At 30.0% G+C, this 17,655-nt stretch overlaps 1 protein-coding gene across 1 annotated transcript in view; it reads right to left on the bottom strand.

Moving 5' to 3' along the window:
• Positions 1 to 17,655, bottom strand: part of LOC113369785 (CUE domain-containing protein 2) — a 159,712-nt gene that overhangs the window by 107,972 nt on the left and 34,085 nt on the right. The window lies entirely within an intron of this gene.

Here is a 17,655-nt window from a genome sequence, read left to right as displayed (position 1 = left end):
GAAGAGCCCCATAGCATTAAAATGTTTAATCATAGAGGTATTTAATTCAATTCTTTCTACATGCTGGATTCCAGAGGATTGGAAAAAAATATAATTATTCCCATCCTGAAACCGAATAAAGACCCTTTGAAGATAGAATCCTATCGACCAATTTCTTTATTATCTGTTTGAATAAGACATTTGAAGCCATCATCAAGAATAGACGGAGTGGTATATAGAAAACAAGTCTCTCTTCAATCAAAACCAATTTGGCTTTAGACGAGGTCAAGGCACAAGTGATCTTTTAAGTATCTTATCTAATGACATTCATATATCTAATCGAATAATAGATACCTCCTATGTTAGCGACGGATATACATAAGGCATACGATATGTCGATCATGGCATTTTACTTAACAAACTTAAGAAATTGAATATTCCCTCTAATATTATGAAAGTATAATCTTTTACTAACCAATAGGTTGACTGATATGTAAAAGATAAAAATAAATTATTAGGTCTAAGGGTAGCTCTTACAGGCATACCACAAAGGTTTAATTGAGTCCTGTTCACCAGGCATAGAAAATCCTTTACCCTCAAGAAATCAATATGGGGAATTGGATGTGTAAAATATACGATAGTGTGAAAATTTTAGGTGTTAACTTTAATAAAATGACCTTCCGGGTGCACGTTGAAGAGGTGATCAAAAAATGTGAAGTAGGTAAGAACATCATTAGAAGATTAGTTGGAACTGACTGGGGAGCCCAACCAAGTTCATGTTTGGCCATCTACAAACCCATAATTAGATCTCATATGATTACGGATACATCATTTACGGAGGAATCTCAACTAATATACAAGGATTGTTAGATAAGACTCAACTATCGGCTTTAAGATTGTGTTTGGGAGCTATAAGGTCAACGCCTCGCATTGCTGTTTTAGCGGAAGCCGGGGAAGCTCCATTAAACATTAGGAAACAAATACTTACCAATAGATTTTTAATTTAAAAAATCAACTCGAATTCAGCTCGAATCCCGAAGCAATTGGAAGATTTAGCTGTTCTGCATTTTAGAGCGAACTATTGGAAAAACAGACTCACACCTCCATTAATAACTGGATTTTATAATTTGAAACCTCTAGAAGACCTAATAATTACAAATGATAAACTTCCGTATCATAGTCATTCTTGGAAATACTCATTTCCCAAGAAATATATAGGGTTGAATGATTTCAATTATACGACACATAATTGTAACAAAAATATAATGAACTGGGAGTTTGACAATTGGTTAGATACGGAATGGAAGATTTTACGGTTATCTACACTGACGGTTCCAAGTTAGAAAATAAAGTTGGATGTGCTGTGTATGTACCAATAGAGATAAACATTTACAATTCAATTTACCGGAATTGCCTCAGTCTTTTCGGCAGAACTTACAGGTATTAATGCTGCCTTAGACTTCGTTATACAAGAAAAGATTACAAAAACCATAATTCTAACTGACAGTAAATCTGCACTTCTGTCTCTAAACCATCCTAAACAAAATTGCAATTTTTTAATATTGACACCGTCCACAAAATAGAAAGCATCTTAGCAAATAAATATGCGTTCAAATTAGTATGGATAAAAGGGCATTCCAACATTCGTGGAAACGAACATGTGGATGGACTTGCAAAAGAAGCCTGTTTATCAGTTTTCCTTCAAGAAAGGCTCTGCGACTGATCTTAAAAGCTGGGTAAGGAAACAAGGATTAAGGTTATGGCAAAATGAATATGATATGGAAGGCAGAAAAGGTACCTTATTTAATTTTTGCAAACCAAAAGTGTCTTTCAGTACATGGTTTGCCAAATCCAGGTTGAACAGAAAAGAAATAACAGTTATCAATCGTATTAGATCTGCACACACATTTTGCAAATCTCATCTTTTTAGAATAGGTATGGCAGAAGATCCCTTCTGTTCGTGCGGTTTAGAAATTCACAATCTTGACCACATCTTCTGGAAGTGCAAACTCTATGCTAGCCAAAGAACATCCCTACTACAAGAACTGCATAAATATAATTTCATTTTCCTACTAACACCACAATAGCCTTTTCCACTAATGATGAAAAAATATATAAAAATTTTGGTTTTTTTTAACAAATGTAACATTAAAATATAGTTATTAAGTATAAGTTATTAAGGTTTTATGAATTAAGTCACAATCTTATGTAGTAACAATTTGTAAAATATGTATTTTTCTCTGAAAGTTATAAATTTGTAAAATATTACTTTGTAATAAGAGGCTACATGACCACACACGGTCAAATGCCATAAAAAAAAATGTATGCGATCGCGCACTCCATTTATTTACATTATAATAATATCCCATCCGTTCCTTCATCTCGATACTTAGGATTTGTTTAATATTTCTGTATCTGTCACAATTTCACATGTTTAGTACTAAACATGTCAAAAGCTAAACTATAGTTGCTGTTTTTGTATTTTCAAAAATTAAATGTAATTTAAAAAATATTGAAGAATGTGTTATATAAGTAACTGTTGTAAAGTTACACTGAAGATGAGGCAAACTATGGTCTCGAAACGCCTGAATCGTATGGTTCTATTTAATATATGGAGAAGATATATATATATATATATAGATATATATATATATATATATATATATATATAATATATATATATATATATATATATATATATGATATTCAGTTTTCAGGGCAATACATCAATTAAAAAATTGTATGACTTTAAAACATTTTTATTTTTTCCATACGTTTTGACACATTGTTTTGTGTCATCTTCAGTGGACTCTAGATTGAAAGAACAGATAGAAATTATTAAATAAAACTAATATATAGGAAGTGATATGGTATGAACTTACATGTAATTGAATTAATCCTAATTATTTCATATTATAAATGTTCACAATGCACAATCCTAATTATTTCATATTATAAATGTTCACAATACACTAAAAAAACAATCCTTGTCATATTAAGTTGAACAATATATAAATTTTTGACTGAGATTTTTATGAATTTGTAAAGTACATCACGCCGTACATTTCTGTGCTCCGATGCACGGGTGACGACTGAATGTACGTCAATGTGCGAACCACGTGTTAAGGGCTAAGGTACAAGGCAATTACGGTACAATTACCAAGTAGTCTTAAACAATGTCTCGAAATTCATACCTTTAAAATAGTTACCTATCATGATCGACGTTTTATTATATTAATTTTAATGCCAATTTTTCTTTTTCTTTTTCTTTTAATTTTTATCTCAATTTTACCAATTATGTCCACCCTCACAATTGTCATGTTTTTATATTTCACTATATGTACCCTCTCGCGTTGTCAAATCTTAAATTCTTTGGTCAGTTCGTTTGCCTTGTACCTTAGCCCTCAACACGTGGTTCGCACATTGACGTACATTCAGTCGTCACCCGTGCATCGGAGCACAGAAATGTACGGCGTGATGTACTTTACAAATTCATAAAAATCTCAGTCAAAAATTTATATATTGTTCAACTTAAAATGACAAGGATTGTTTTTTTAGTGCATTGTGAACATTTATAATATGAAATAATTAGGATTGTGCATTGTGAACATTTATAATATGAAATAATTAGGATTAATTCAATTACATGTAAGTTCATACCATATCACTTCTTATATATTAGTTTTATTTAATAATATCTATCTATTCTTTCAATCTAGAGTCCACTGAAGATGACACAAAACAATGTGTCGAAACGTATGGAAAAAATAAAAATGTTTTAAAGTCATACAAATTTTTTTAATTGATGTATTGCCCTGAAAACTGAATATCACATATTTCAACATCAAAATTATATAAAAAATTTAATACATATATATATATATATATATATATATATATATATATATATATATATATTAGGGTGGTCCTTAAAATGGTCCTTTGCGAATTTCCTTGCTCCCAGAGGCTCAAATAGTTCCAAATTGATAAAAAACAATTCTCTGAAAGTTTTAGCTCGTAATATTAACGTTTACATAGAGCGCAATTCAATCAAACTTCGTATGGAAAGAGCATGGAAAAAATTTTGAACATTTAAAAAAACAAATAATTGAGTTTTATTCATTCATTAGTTCGCTAAATTACATCTAAAAAACATTTTTTAAATTTTTGAAAAAATTTCCATGCTCTTTCCATGCGAAGTTTGATTGAATTGCGCTCTATCTAAACGTTAATATTAAGAGCTAAAACTTTCAGAGAATTGTTTTTTATCAATTTGGAACCATTTGAGCCCCTGGGAGCCCCACTAATATTTACCGTTCAGTTAAAAACTAGTTGGTATTGGTATTTTGCCTTGAGGCAAGTTACACGAACTTCTCGATATGTATAAATTATCGACTTAATCAATAAAAAAAACTAATTTATGAGTGATTAAAAGTATTCCGAGTGGATTTATAACACTTAATTGAAAACTAACAAACTCGTTAACTTGGAGTATTTTCTAAAAGCAAATTTCCAAAATCAATATTTTTTATAATTGAACCAGTTTCCATAAGACTTTAATGGTTTAGTAAGTTCATTAAGACCAAATACTCTATTTTTTAAAATCGGTTCGGTAGTTTTAGGTTAAATGTGGACGAAAAGTTTAACCGTCTCACAAAACTGACAAACGATAATCCTCATTGAGGTACATCAAATGGCTTTTAAATTTCTGAAATCGGTTCAGACGTTTTTGAGAAAACGTCGATCAAAAATTTAATTTTGACAAATGCCAAAAAAACGATACTAATTTTTGCAAATTTTGAAGAATTTTCAAAATTAAACGGCTTGTCGTAGGGCCGTCATATTTTAGTAAGATCTAGAAGACTATGGTATCTACAGTCCAAAAAAAATCATATAAATCGTCGATTTTTTTTTAAACTTTATTACAAGAAAACGGCCCGGCCGATCTTCACCAAAAACTTATCAGCACGATTCCCAATCAATATATATCGAATGGTTTTTGAATTTTCAAAATTGATTCAGAATTGCGGGCTAAAACGTGAACGAAAAACTTTTCACTTTTCTGCAATTTACAAAGAAACGACCCGGCCGAAACTGAGAAACGCTTGTCCTCATCGAGATACATCGAATGACTTTTAAATTTTTGAAATCGGTCCATCCGTTTTGGAGAAAACGTCGATTTACGGCAAAAAATGTGTACACACACACACACACACACACACATACTTTTTCCAAATTTGGTCTCATTCGATTTAGAATGGCTTGAAACGTCGAGTAAACAAAATTAGCGAGTCGGATTTTTTGATGAAAACATTAACTTCTCCTTCGGGAAGTTGATAATAATTATTGTTTGTCGAATTACAATTTACACCAATATATGAGTGATGTTAAATGTAGAACTGCTTCAAATGAAATGATGATTCTCAATTCCCACAGTTAACACTTTAATTATCCCTTTAACAAATATTAAAATATGTTCAATAAAATTGTATATCAAAAATTATACACTGCAATTTATAGAACGAATTGGCCCCACCCTGGTATTTAAATAATTTTGATGCCATTTTATAGTTATTTTCGAGAAAATTCGAAATACCAAATTTCAAATCAGTAGCTCATCATTTGGCCGAGATATCAGTGAAAACATGTGAAAGTGGCCCTTTTTTACAAACTCACTTTTTATCGGAAATATGAGAGATATCGAAAAAATGTTAACGTCATTCTATTTATACTGATCTTGTCTATGTTGTTCATAACAAATAATGTGAAAAAATTATTTGTTAGTGCGTGAAAAGGTGAAAATGATTTTTCATTTTCCATTTTCTACCAGCGCGGCTCTTTGGACTACTTTTATATTAGCATCATTCGAAAGCCTGAACATTTTTCTTCTGTTATTCAAAAATTCATTTAAATGTAAGTGGAACTTTGGGTGAAAAGTTGGAAAAACTTAAGCTAGCACACGCGCTGCCGGTACAAGAACGCCCATATAAAGTCGCTTTGCAAGAGCGACGAGCAAGCACAAGGCTTGACGTTATCGTGCATCTCGACAAAATCTGTATATAAGTATGGAAATATTTATTAAAAACCAAAATTTATTTATATCTTGTATATAAGTATATTCATTAGTCATAATAAAAAATCCAACGCGCTGAATAAAACAATAATTATTATTATTGATTATTTTCATTTGCCGTATAAGCTTCTGACTAATATATTTCAATATATAAAAAACTTAAGATTTCAACTTTCAAATGTTTTCACAGATATCTGTCTGCCGAGATATTTTTTTTAAATTTTCAAAATTTTTCCCATGCTCTTTCCATACGAAGTTTGATTAAATTGCGCTCTATCTAAACGTTAATATTAAGAGCTAAAACTTTCAGAGAATTGTTTTTTATCTATTTGGAATAATTTGAGCCCCTGCGAGTAAAGAAATTCGAAAATGACCATTTTAGGGACCACCCTAATATATATATATATTAGGGTGGTCCTTAGAAAGGTCATTTTCGAATTTCCTTGCTCCCAGGGGCTCAAATGGTTCCAAATAGATAAAAAACAATTCTCTGAAAGTTTTAGCTCTTAATATTATCGTTTAGATAGAGCGCAATTCAATCAAAGTTTTGTATGGAAATAGCACGGAAAATTTTTCAAAAATTTTAAAAATGTTTTTTAGATGTAATTTAGCGAACAAATGAATAAATAAAACTTATTCATTTGTTGATAAGTTATACCTAAAACATTTTTTTTAATCTTTCAAAATGTTTTCTATGCTCTTTCCATACAAACTTTGATTGAATTGCGCTCTATCTAAACGTTAATATTAAGAGCTAAAACTTTCAGAGAATTGTTTTTTATCTATTTGGAATCATTTGAGCCCCTGGGAGCAAGGAAATTCGAAAATGACCATTTTAAGGACCACCCTAATATATATATATATATATATATATATATATATATATATATATTAATTGTTTAATATGAACAAAACAGCACTCAGATTTGTTTAACACAACTTTATTTTATGATTACAGACGTTTCGAGACCATGGTGTGTCTCATCTTCAGTGTAATTTCAAAAACAGTTACTTATATACTACACATTCTTTAATAATTTATTTAAATTTCATTTAATTTTTGGTATACAAAAAACACCAACTATTCCTTGCAATGCTTGACACAGTACTAAAGAAACATATAACACTTACAGAAATATTCTAAACAAATTTGAAGTACTTATATAGATGGAGACAGAGAGGGTATCATTATAATGTAAACAAAAGGAGTGCTATCGCATACAAAATCGATAAAAATGAAAAAACAAATTAATTTATTGAAAAGAATAAGATAAATGAAAAAATTTATAAATTATTAATGATGTTTATATAAGTGTCATGTAAAATATTTGTGTCGGTTCTTAGATTTATGCTATTGTTAGTCCGAACTATTAACATTGATTCTGCCATGCTCCGTTTAAATAAGTCTTTCTCATGGAATAAAATTTGGGGATTGTCAAAATCAAACTTATGGTTGTTGATATTAGCATGATCCACAAGTGTACTATTAAATTTTTTGTTATCTATTTTTTCACATTGTAATTCATGTTGCCTGAGTCTCTTTTCTAAGTTCTGGCAGGTCTGGCCAATATAAGAGCAATTACAATCCAAACAATTTACTTTATAAACTATATCTTTCTTTTTTGTTAATGGAGTTTCATCTTTAATTTTGGAATATAAAAATTTTAATTGTTTTAATGGAGAAAAAGTAATACGAATATTGTGTTTTTTGAAAAGTCTTTTTGATAATTGGTTAAAATTATTGTCAAGATATGGAAAATTAATGAAAAAAGTTTTTTCAGGAACACTTGTTTTGCCAGGCTCTTCCGGTTTCTTATCAAAAGGTTCAAGTAATTTTGCGACTCTATTTTTAATAATTGGACAAATTAACTTATATGGAAAATTATTGCCAAGTAGGATCGTTTTAACTAATTTTATGTTTGTATCATAAAACAGGGGATCAGATAATAAAATAGCGTGATCTACAAGATTTAGAATGGTAGAAATTTTTATATTGAGAGGAACATGCGAATTAAAATTAATGTATCTCCCGGACCAACTATCTTTTCTGTACCAGTCTGTATAACATACACCGCCTCTATTAATGAGTTTTACGTCAAGAAAATGTAACGTCGAATCATTTTCAAGTTCCTGAGTGAATTGTAAAAAAGAATTGTACTCATTGAATTTGTTGAAAACATTATCTATATCTTTTTTATTAAGTAATATTAATGTGTCATCGACATATCTGAAATAGACCATAGGTTTGGAAGGTAAAGAATTTAAGACATGATTTTCCAAATCTTGTAATACTAAATCCGCCAAAACAGGACTTAATGGGCTGCCCATTGGGGACAACCTCTCTTCATCGTATAATATTTTTTATTAAAAGTGAAATATGATGCTTTTAAAAGTAATTCTATTCCTGAAATAAAAATTTCCATCGGTAAACAAGTGAATTCAACTATTTGTATCCATCTTTTCTTTATGGCTGTAATAATTAGATCATGCGGAAGATTATTAAATAAATTAATGACGTCAAGACTCATAAAGGAACAATCAGGAGGAATTACTTTATGTTTTATATGTTCTATTAACTGGAAAGAGTTATTTAAACGGTATGGAGAATCTATAGTGACATTCTTTAAAATATCTGAAAAATATTTTGCTAAAAAATAGTATGGCGAATCAATGTAGGAAACAATTGGTCTAAATGGGCAATTAGGTTTATGGATCTTTGGAAGGCAATAGAATTTTGGGGTTAAAGGATGTTGTACTTTTAACTTTAATGATATGGTATTATTAATATGTCCCTTTTTCTCTAATAAATTTATAAATTTAAAAACCTGTCTATGGTGATAGTTGTTCGGATCCGATGCCAATTCTTCATATAGAGATTCATCACTGAGAATTTTCTTTGCTTCTTTATCATATTCCTCTTTTAACAAAACCACTGAAATGTTTCTTTATCTGCCTTACACACTAATAATTGTTTGTTATCTTGAAGAAATTTTTTTGTAGCTATGATGTCCCGGTAGATGTAAGATGTATCATTCTTGCACTGTACTTTGTTTTTGTGAGTTTTTTGAAATGTTGTAAATTGTTTCATTAACATAAATCTTATCCGTTCGATTTCTTTTCCTTCTGGATCTTTGATTAATTTAAGGCCGGCTTCTAGGCTGCTAATAACTTTAATTGAATCATTGAATGTTAAATTTTTTTGTTGGATTGAAAACTTTGGACCTAGAGCCAATATATATTTTATATTATCTGGTATATGAGTATCCGTTTTGTTTATAACCCATTTGTTCCAATCTAAACCTGTATTGATAATCGGATGTGCTTTGTCTCTTAGCTCTATTAGTTTCTTAAGTTTGTTGCATTGTTTGTTCTTTATCTGATCAAAAAGTTTTTGGTATTTCTTTTGTTCTAGAAAAATAAATTTATCGAATTCTAATTCTTCTAATGAGTCCTGTGTCACACGTTTGGATATTATTAAATTATTATTTAATCGATTGATTTCTTTTGCACTGTCCGCAATTTCATATTTCAAAATTTTATTCTGAAGGATCAATAGACTGTTATTTAGTTTTTGTATGTTATTGTAATTTTTATTTTTGAATGTTAAATTGTTGGTGATAAAATTAGGTAAAACATTTTCGTGCTTGCATTTAATTAAGAAATTCCTTTTGTTAGTAGTCTTCGCTAATGCATTGAAAGTTGATGTTATTTGTCTGCAATGGTATACGGCTTCTGAACCATATTTATTGTAAACTGTGTTGAAAAACGATTGATCCATTTTTAGTTCTGGAGTAGGTATAATATAGAATTTTATGATATGAGTGGAACGAATATTAATTGTTTAATATGAACAAAACAGCACTCAGATTTGTTTAACACAACTTTATTTTATGATTACAGACGTTTCGAGACCATGGTGTGTCTCATCTTCAGTGTAATTTCAAAAACAGTTACTTATATACTACACATTCTTTAATAATTTATTTAAATTTCATTTAATTTTTGGTATACAAAAAACACCAACTATTCCTTGCAATGCTTGACACAGTACTAAAGAAACATATAACACTTACAGAAATATTCTAAACAAATTTGAAGTACTTATATAGATGGAGACAGAGAGGGTATCATTATAATGTAAACAAAAGGAGTGCTATCGCATACAAAATCGATAAAAATGAAAAAACAAATTAATTTATTGAAAAGAATAAGATAAATGAAAAAATTTATAAATTATTAATGATGTTTATATAAGTGTCATGTAAAATATTTGTGTCGGTTCTTAGATTTATGCTATTGTTAGTCCGAACTATTAACATTGATTCTGCCATGCTCCGTTTAAATAAGTCTTTCTCATGGAATAAAATTTGGGGATTGTCAAAATCAAACTTATGGTTGTTGATATTAGCATGATCCACAAGTGTACTTTTAAATTTTTTGTTATCTATTTTTTCACATTGTAATTCATGTTGCCTGAGTCTCTTTTCTAAGTTCTGGCAGGTCTGGCCAATATAAGAGCAATTACAATCCAAACAATGAATGAATGAATTGAACCTTTTGATAAGAAACCGGAAGAGCCTGGCAAAACAAGTGTTCCTGAAAAAACTTTTTTCATTAATTTTCCATATCTTGACAATAATTTTAACCAATTATCAAAAAGACTTTTCAAAAAACACAATATTCGTATTACTTTTTCTCCATTAAAACAATTAAAATTTTTATATTCCAAAATTAAAGATGAAACTCCATTAACAAAAAAGAAAGATATAGTTTATAAAGTAAATTGTTTGGATTGTAATTGCTCTTATATTGGCCAGACCTGCCAGAACTTAGAAAAGAGACTCAGGCAACATGAATTACAATGTGAAAAAATAGATAACAAAAAATTTAAAAGTACACTTGTGGATCATGCTAATATCAACAACCATAAGTTTGATTTTGACAATCCCCAAATTTTATTCCATGAGAAAGACTTATTTAAACGGAGCATGGCAGAATCAATGTTAATAGTTCGGACTAACAATAGCATAAATCTAAGAACCGACACAAATATTTTACATGACACTTATATAAACATCATTAATAATTTATAAATTTTTTCATTTATCTTATTCTTTTCAATAAATTAATTTGTTTTTTCATTTTTATCGATTTTGTATGCGATAGCACTCCTTTTGTTTACATTATAATGATACCCTCTCTGTCTCCATCTATATAAGTACTTCAAATTTGTTTAGAATATTTCTGTAAGTGTTATATGTTTCTTTAGTACTGTGTCAAGCATTGCAAGGAATAGTTGGTGTTTTTTGTATACCAAAAATTAAATGAAATTTAAATAAATTATTAAAGAATGTGTAGTATATAAGTAACTGTTTTTGAAATTACACTGAAGATGAGACACACCATGGTCTCGAAACGTCTGTAATCATAAAATAAAGTTGTGTTAAACAAATCTGAGTGCTGTTTTGTTCATATTAAACAATTAATATTCGTTCCACTCATATCATAAAATTCTATATTACCTATATACTCCAGAACTAAAAATGGATCAATCGTTTTTCAACACAGTTTACAATAAATATGGTTCAGAAGCCGTATACCATTGCAGACAAATAACATCAACTTTCAATGCATTAGCGAAGACTACTAACAAAAGAAATTTCTTAATTAAATGCAAGCACGAAAATGTTTTACCTAATTTTATCACCAACAATTTAACATTCAAAAATAAAAATTACAATAACATACAAAAACTAAATAACAGTCTATTGATCCTTCAGAATAAAATTTTGAAATATGAAATTGCGGACAGTGCAAAAGAAATCAATCGATTAAATAATAATTTAATAATATCCAAACGTGTGACACAGGACTCATTAGAAGAATTAGAATTCGATAAATTTATTTTTCTAGAACAAAAGAAATACCAAAAACTTTTTGATCAGATAAAGAACAAACAATGCAACAAACTTAAGAAACTAATAGAGCTAAGAGACAAAGCACATCCGATTATCAATACAGGTTTAGATTGGAACAAATGGGTTATAAACAAAACGGATACTCATATACCAGATAATATAAAATATATATTGGCTCTAGGTCCAAAGTTTTCAATCCAACAAAAAAATTTAACATTCAATGATTCAATTAAAGTTATTAGCAGCCTAGAAGCCGGCCTTAAATTAATCAAAGATCCAGAAGGAAAAGAAATCGAACGGATAAGATTTATGTTAATGAAACAATTTACAACATTTCAAAAAACTCACAAAAACAAAGTACAGTGCAAGAATGATACATCTTACATCTACCGGGACATCATAGCTACAAAAAAATTTCTTCAAGATAACAAACAATTATTAGTGTGTAAGGCAGATAAAGGAAACATTTCAGTGGTTTTGTTAAAAGAGGAATATGATAAAGAAGCAAAGAAAATTCTCAGTGATGAATCTCTATATGAAGAATTGGCATCGGATCCGAACAACTATCACCATAGACAGGTTTTTAAATTTATAAATTTATTAGAGAAAAAGGGACATATTAATAATACCATATCATTAAAGTTAAAAGTACAACATCCTTTAACCCCAAAATTCTATTGCCTTCCAAAGATCCATAAACCTAATTGCCCATTTAGACCAATTGTTTCCTACATTGATTCGCCATACTATTTTTTAGCAAAATATTTTTCAGATATTTTAAAGAATGTCACTATAGATTCTCCATACCGTTTAAATAACTCTTTCCAGTTAATAGAACATATAAAACATAAAGTAATTCCTCCTGATTGTTCCTTTATGAGTCTTGACGTCATTAATTTATTTAATAATCTTCCGCATGATCTAATTATTACAGCCATAAAGAAAAGATGGATACAAATAGTTGAATTCACTTGTTTACCGATGGAAATTTTTATTTCATTTTCAAAATTTTTTAAAAGCATCATATTTCATTTTTAATAAAAAATATTATACGATGAAGAGAGGTTGTCCAATGGGCAGCCCATTAAGTCCTGTTTTGGCGGATTTAGTATTACAAGATTTGGAAAATCATGTCTTAAATTCTTTACCTTCCAAACCTATGGTCTATTTCAGATATGTCGATGACACATTAATATTACTTAATAAAAAAGATATAGATAATGTTTTCAACAAATTCAATGAGTACAATTCTTTTTTACAATTCACTCAGGAACTTGAAAATGATTCGACGTTACATTTTCTTGACGTAAAACTCATTAATAGAGGCGGTGTATGTTATACAGACTGGTACAGAAAAGATAGTTGGTCCGGGAGATACATTAATTTTAATTCGCATGTTCCTCTCAATATAAAAATTTCTACCATTCTAAATCTTGTAGATCACGCTATTTTATTATCTGATCCCCTGTTTTATGATACAAACATAAAATTAGTTAAAACGATCCTACTTGGCAATAATTTTCCATATAAGTTAATTTGTCCAATTATTAAAAATAGAGTCGCAAAATTACTTGAACCTTTTGATAAGAAACCGGAAGAGCCTGGCAAAACAAGTGTTCCTGAAAAAACTTTTTTCATTAATTTTCCATATCTTGACAATAATTTTAACCAATTATCAAAAATACTTTTCAAAAAACACAATATTCGTATTACTTTTTCTCCATTAAAACAATTAAAATTTTTATATTCCAAAATTAAAGATGAAACTCCATTAACAAAAAAGAAAGATATAGTTTATAAAGTAAATTGTTTGGATTGTAATTGCTCTTATATTGGCCAGACCTGCCAGAACTTAGAAAAGAGACTCAGGCAACATGAATTACAATGTGAAAAAATAGATAACAAAAAATTTAAAAGTACACTTGTGGATCATGCTAATATCAACAACCATAAGTTTGATTTTGACAATCCCCAAATTTTATTCCATGAGAAAGACTTATTTAAACGGAGCATGGCAGAATCAATGTTAATAGTTCGGACTAACAATAGCATAAATCTAAGAACCGACACAAATATTTTACATGACACTTATATAAACATCATTAATAATTTATAAATTTTTTCATTTATCTTATTCTTTTCAATAAATTAATTTGTTTTTTCATTTTTATCGATTTTGTATGCGATAGCACTCCTTTTGTTTACATTATAATGATACCCTCTCTGTCTCCATCTATATAAGTACTTCAAATTTGTTTAGAATATTTCTGTAAGTGTTATATGTTTCTTTAGTACTGTGTCAAGCATTGCAAGGAATAGTTGGTGTTTTTTGTATACCAAAAATTAAATGAAATTTAAATAAATTATTAAAGAATGTGTAGTATATAAGTAACTGTTTTTGAAATTACACTGAAGATGAGACACACCATGGTCTCGAAACGTCTGTAATCATAAAATAAAGTTGTGTTAAACAAATCTGAGTGCTGTTTTGTTCATATTAAACAATTAATATTCGTTCCACTCATATCATAAAATTCTATATATATATATATATATATATATATATATATGTGTGAAAGCGTGGTCCATATTAAATACCAGAATTGTAGACATAATAAATTCCATAAAATATTATGTTTTATACTTGGTTTATTTTATGTATGATTAGTATTAACAACACTATGTGTAATCATATTGTTCATTTATAAAATATAGTTGGTATTTACTTATTTACAATTAAAAAGAAAAGGTTTTAAGAATTATAATTTTGGCAATGAGACTAGGGAGAAACAATAGAGAGATCCGAACTGACATTTGTACTTTTTGTTTTTGCGCTGACACTATGATGAGCCCCAAAATAATGTACATCTGTCAAGTTGAAATGCGACGTGTGTTGACAGGTCGCTACAGATCACTCCGCCCCAATGAAAAGATTGTTTGGCATCTGTGACTGCCATCTTGAAATTTCTTGTAAATTTTCGTTGAGATTTTTTGTTTTTTAATTTATTTTTTTCTATTTTAATTGTGTGATTAATTTTTGTTTGTTTGTGGCCGTGACCGTTTTTGCTGGCGGTTGCCATGTTTGCTTGGTGAGTTGGTTGCTTGCTTGAGGCCGTTTTGAATGGCGATTGCCGTGTTTGCTTGGAGCATTGTTTGATTGATTGTGGACATTTCGTATGGCGGTTGCCATGTTTGTTTAGTCCATTGAACGCTTACATGGCCGTGGCCTAGTGTGTATGGCGGTTGCCAAATTGTTTGCTGATGCTCCCTGTCTGCTACCATGGTGCTTATAATCGACTTGTTTACCAGGATAATAAGTGATTTATTGAGCACGTGTTGTTGATCTCGAAGTGCATGGTCGGAGTCTCAATTGTATGATTAGAATGTTCTTCGAGTTATGGCAGTTGTGAGCCATTTATATTAATTATTTATATTTTTAAAAATTCTTTTCTTAATAATTCATGAGACTTCAATTTATTTTTTGTTACTTCTAAATATGCCTTGATCTTCTTACCTTCTTGCGTGTTATTTGTTTACTCTCGGGGTCACCAAAATATGAAAGCGTGGTCCATATTAAATACCAGAATTGTAGACATAATAAATTCCATGAAATATTATGTTTTATACTTGGTTTATTTTATGTATGATTAGTATTGACAACACTATGTGTAATCATCTTGATCATTTATAAAATATAGTTGGTATTTACTTATTTACAATTAAAAAGTAAAGGTTTTAAGAATTATGATTTTAGCAATGAGACTAGGGAGAAACAATATAGAGATCCGAACTGACATTTGTACTTTTTGTTTTTGCGCTGACACTATGATGAGCCCCAAAATATTGTACATCTGTCAAGTTGAAATGCGACGTGTGTTGACAGGTCGCTACACACACACACACACACACACACACACACACACACACACACATATATATATATATATATATATATATATATATTAGGGTGGGCCAATTTTTTGCATATTGAGGCACCTCGCTAATTTAACTTTTTACATCATTTGAAACAATATTGTAAAAAAAAGCATAACCCGCAAATGAATTTAAAGTCAGCGAAAAATTTAAAACATTTTTTAATTTAAAGGAAAAATTGAAAAATCTCATGAAAAATATATTATGACATATATCGAGTTATACATCATTTTATTCTGCATCTTTCGTACGAACAAAGTTTTTTTGTATCTTTTACCGTTTAGATAGTATAGAGCAATCTGTGTAGTGGTTAACTTGTCAAAATGCAAAGTGCGGATAGGTTAGAGCAACACTCCTCACGATTCGATATTTCTCTAAAGAAAACATATAAAGTATTATACATCATTAGGAAGGTTTCAAAATTCTTAGTTGTTTTTCCATATATCACAACTTCGAATTTCGCACGGTGTGGCCTACAGGCGAGTTGCCGTCGTAAAAATTCGGGAAAATGGAAAACCTCGAGAAAATTATATGAACACACCTAACCATTTATATACCATTTAATTCGTAATTTTATTCTGCATCTTTTGTACGAACAAAGTTTTTTTGTATCTTTTACCGTTTAGATAGTATAGAGCAATCTGTGTAGTTAACTTGTCAAAATGCAAAGTGCGGATAGGTTAGAGCAACACTCCTCACGATTCGATATTTCTCTAAAGAAAACATATAAAGTATTATACATCATTAGAAAGGTCTCAAAATTCTTAGTTGTTTTTCCATATATCACAACTTCGAATTTCGCACGGTGTGGCCTACAGGCGAGTTGCCGTCGTGAAAATTCGGGAAAATCGGAAAATCTCGAGAAAATTATATGAACACACCTAACCATTTATATACCATTTTATTCGTAATTTTATTCTGCATCTTTCGTACGAACGAGATCTATAAAAATCAATAAATACATATTTTTATACAAAAGTTTAAAAAAAAACAAAAAACACCTAAAAACTCAATAATTAACTATAATTCATATTATCCATATATATAAAACTGTTTGAACATCTAACAAAAATTTCGAAAAAAAAATTTCTATCATAAGGGTTCACAGTTCGAAATTTTCCCAGACTTTTGTCTTGACGATTCACACCGTAACCCGGAGCGACGCCTCGCCGCAGGTCAAAATCACGTCGCTTGGGACTCAGTCGAACACTTACGCTGTGGTCGCGCGCCTTATATAGGGGGATAGGTCGTGTCGAGTGCGATGCGAGCAAGCTTAGGCTAAAGTACGCTATGTTGTTCAGGCGGGTACGGATATCATTCCCCGGTGTAGTTTTTACATCATATTCGATACTTTTAGTCTGTCAATGATATATTAGCGTAACTTTTAATAATGTTGTTAGCCATATCTAAAATTATATACCCCGTATATATTCGGATGCTGGTTTGCGGCTATAGATAAGTAGTGGAAGGATCATTCGTTTTTAAACGTTCGATCAGAGACAATTGAAATTATTTGGGTCTGCTGACCGCAAATATGAAATCTTGTGATTATTCGAAAAATTATTGCTGTAATCAAGTGCGCTCCTATAGTATAATATACTGTGGGCAAAAGCCTCTGGCAATGATCATTCGTTTCATTAACGTTTGACCGGAGCTAGTCGCAAAATATTGCGCAGTGTGCAAAAGCAGCGTGACGCGGTTTACAACCGCTTAGCGCTCTTATGCATTGTGTGAGAGCACTGCCATGTATAT

This window comes from Ctenocephalides felis, unplaced genomic scaffold, assembly GCF_003426905.1.
Source record: "Ctenocephalides felis isolate EL2017-DRISC unplaced genomic scaffold, ASM342690v1 CF-g0.4_SCAFFOLD_01492, whole genome shotgun sequence".
Taxonomy (NCBI): Eukaryota; Metazoa; Arthropoda; class Insecta; order Siphonaptera; family Pulicidae; genus Ctenocephalides; species Ctenocephalides felis.
Note: the sequence above shows the minus strand (reverse complement) of the source record. Positions and strands in the feature narration are given on the sequence as shown.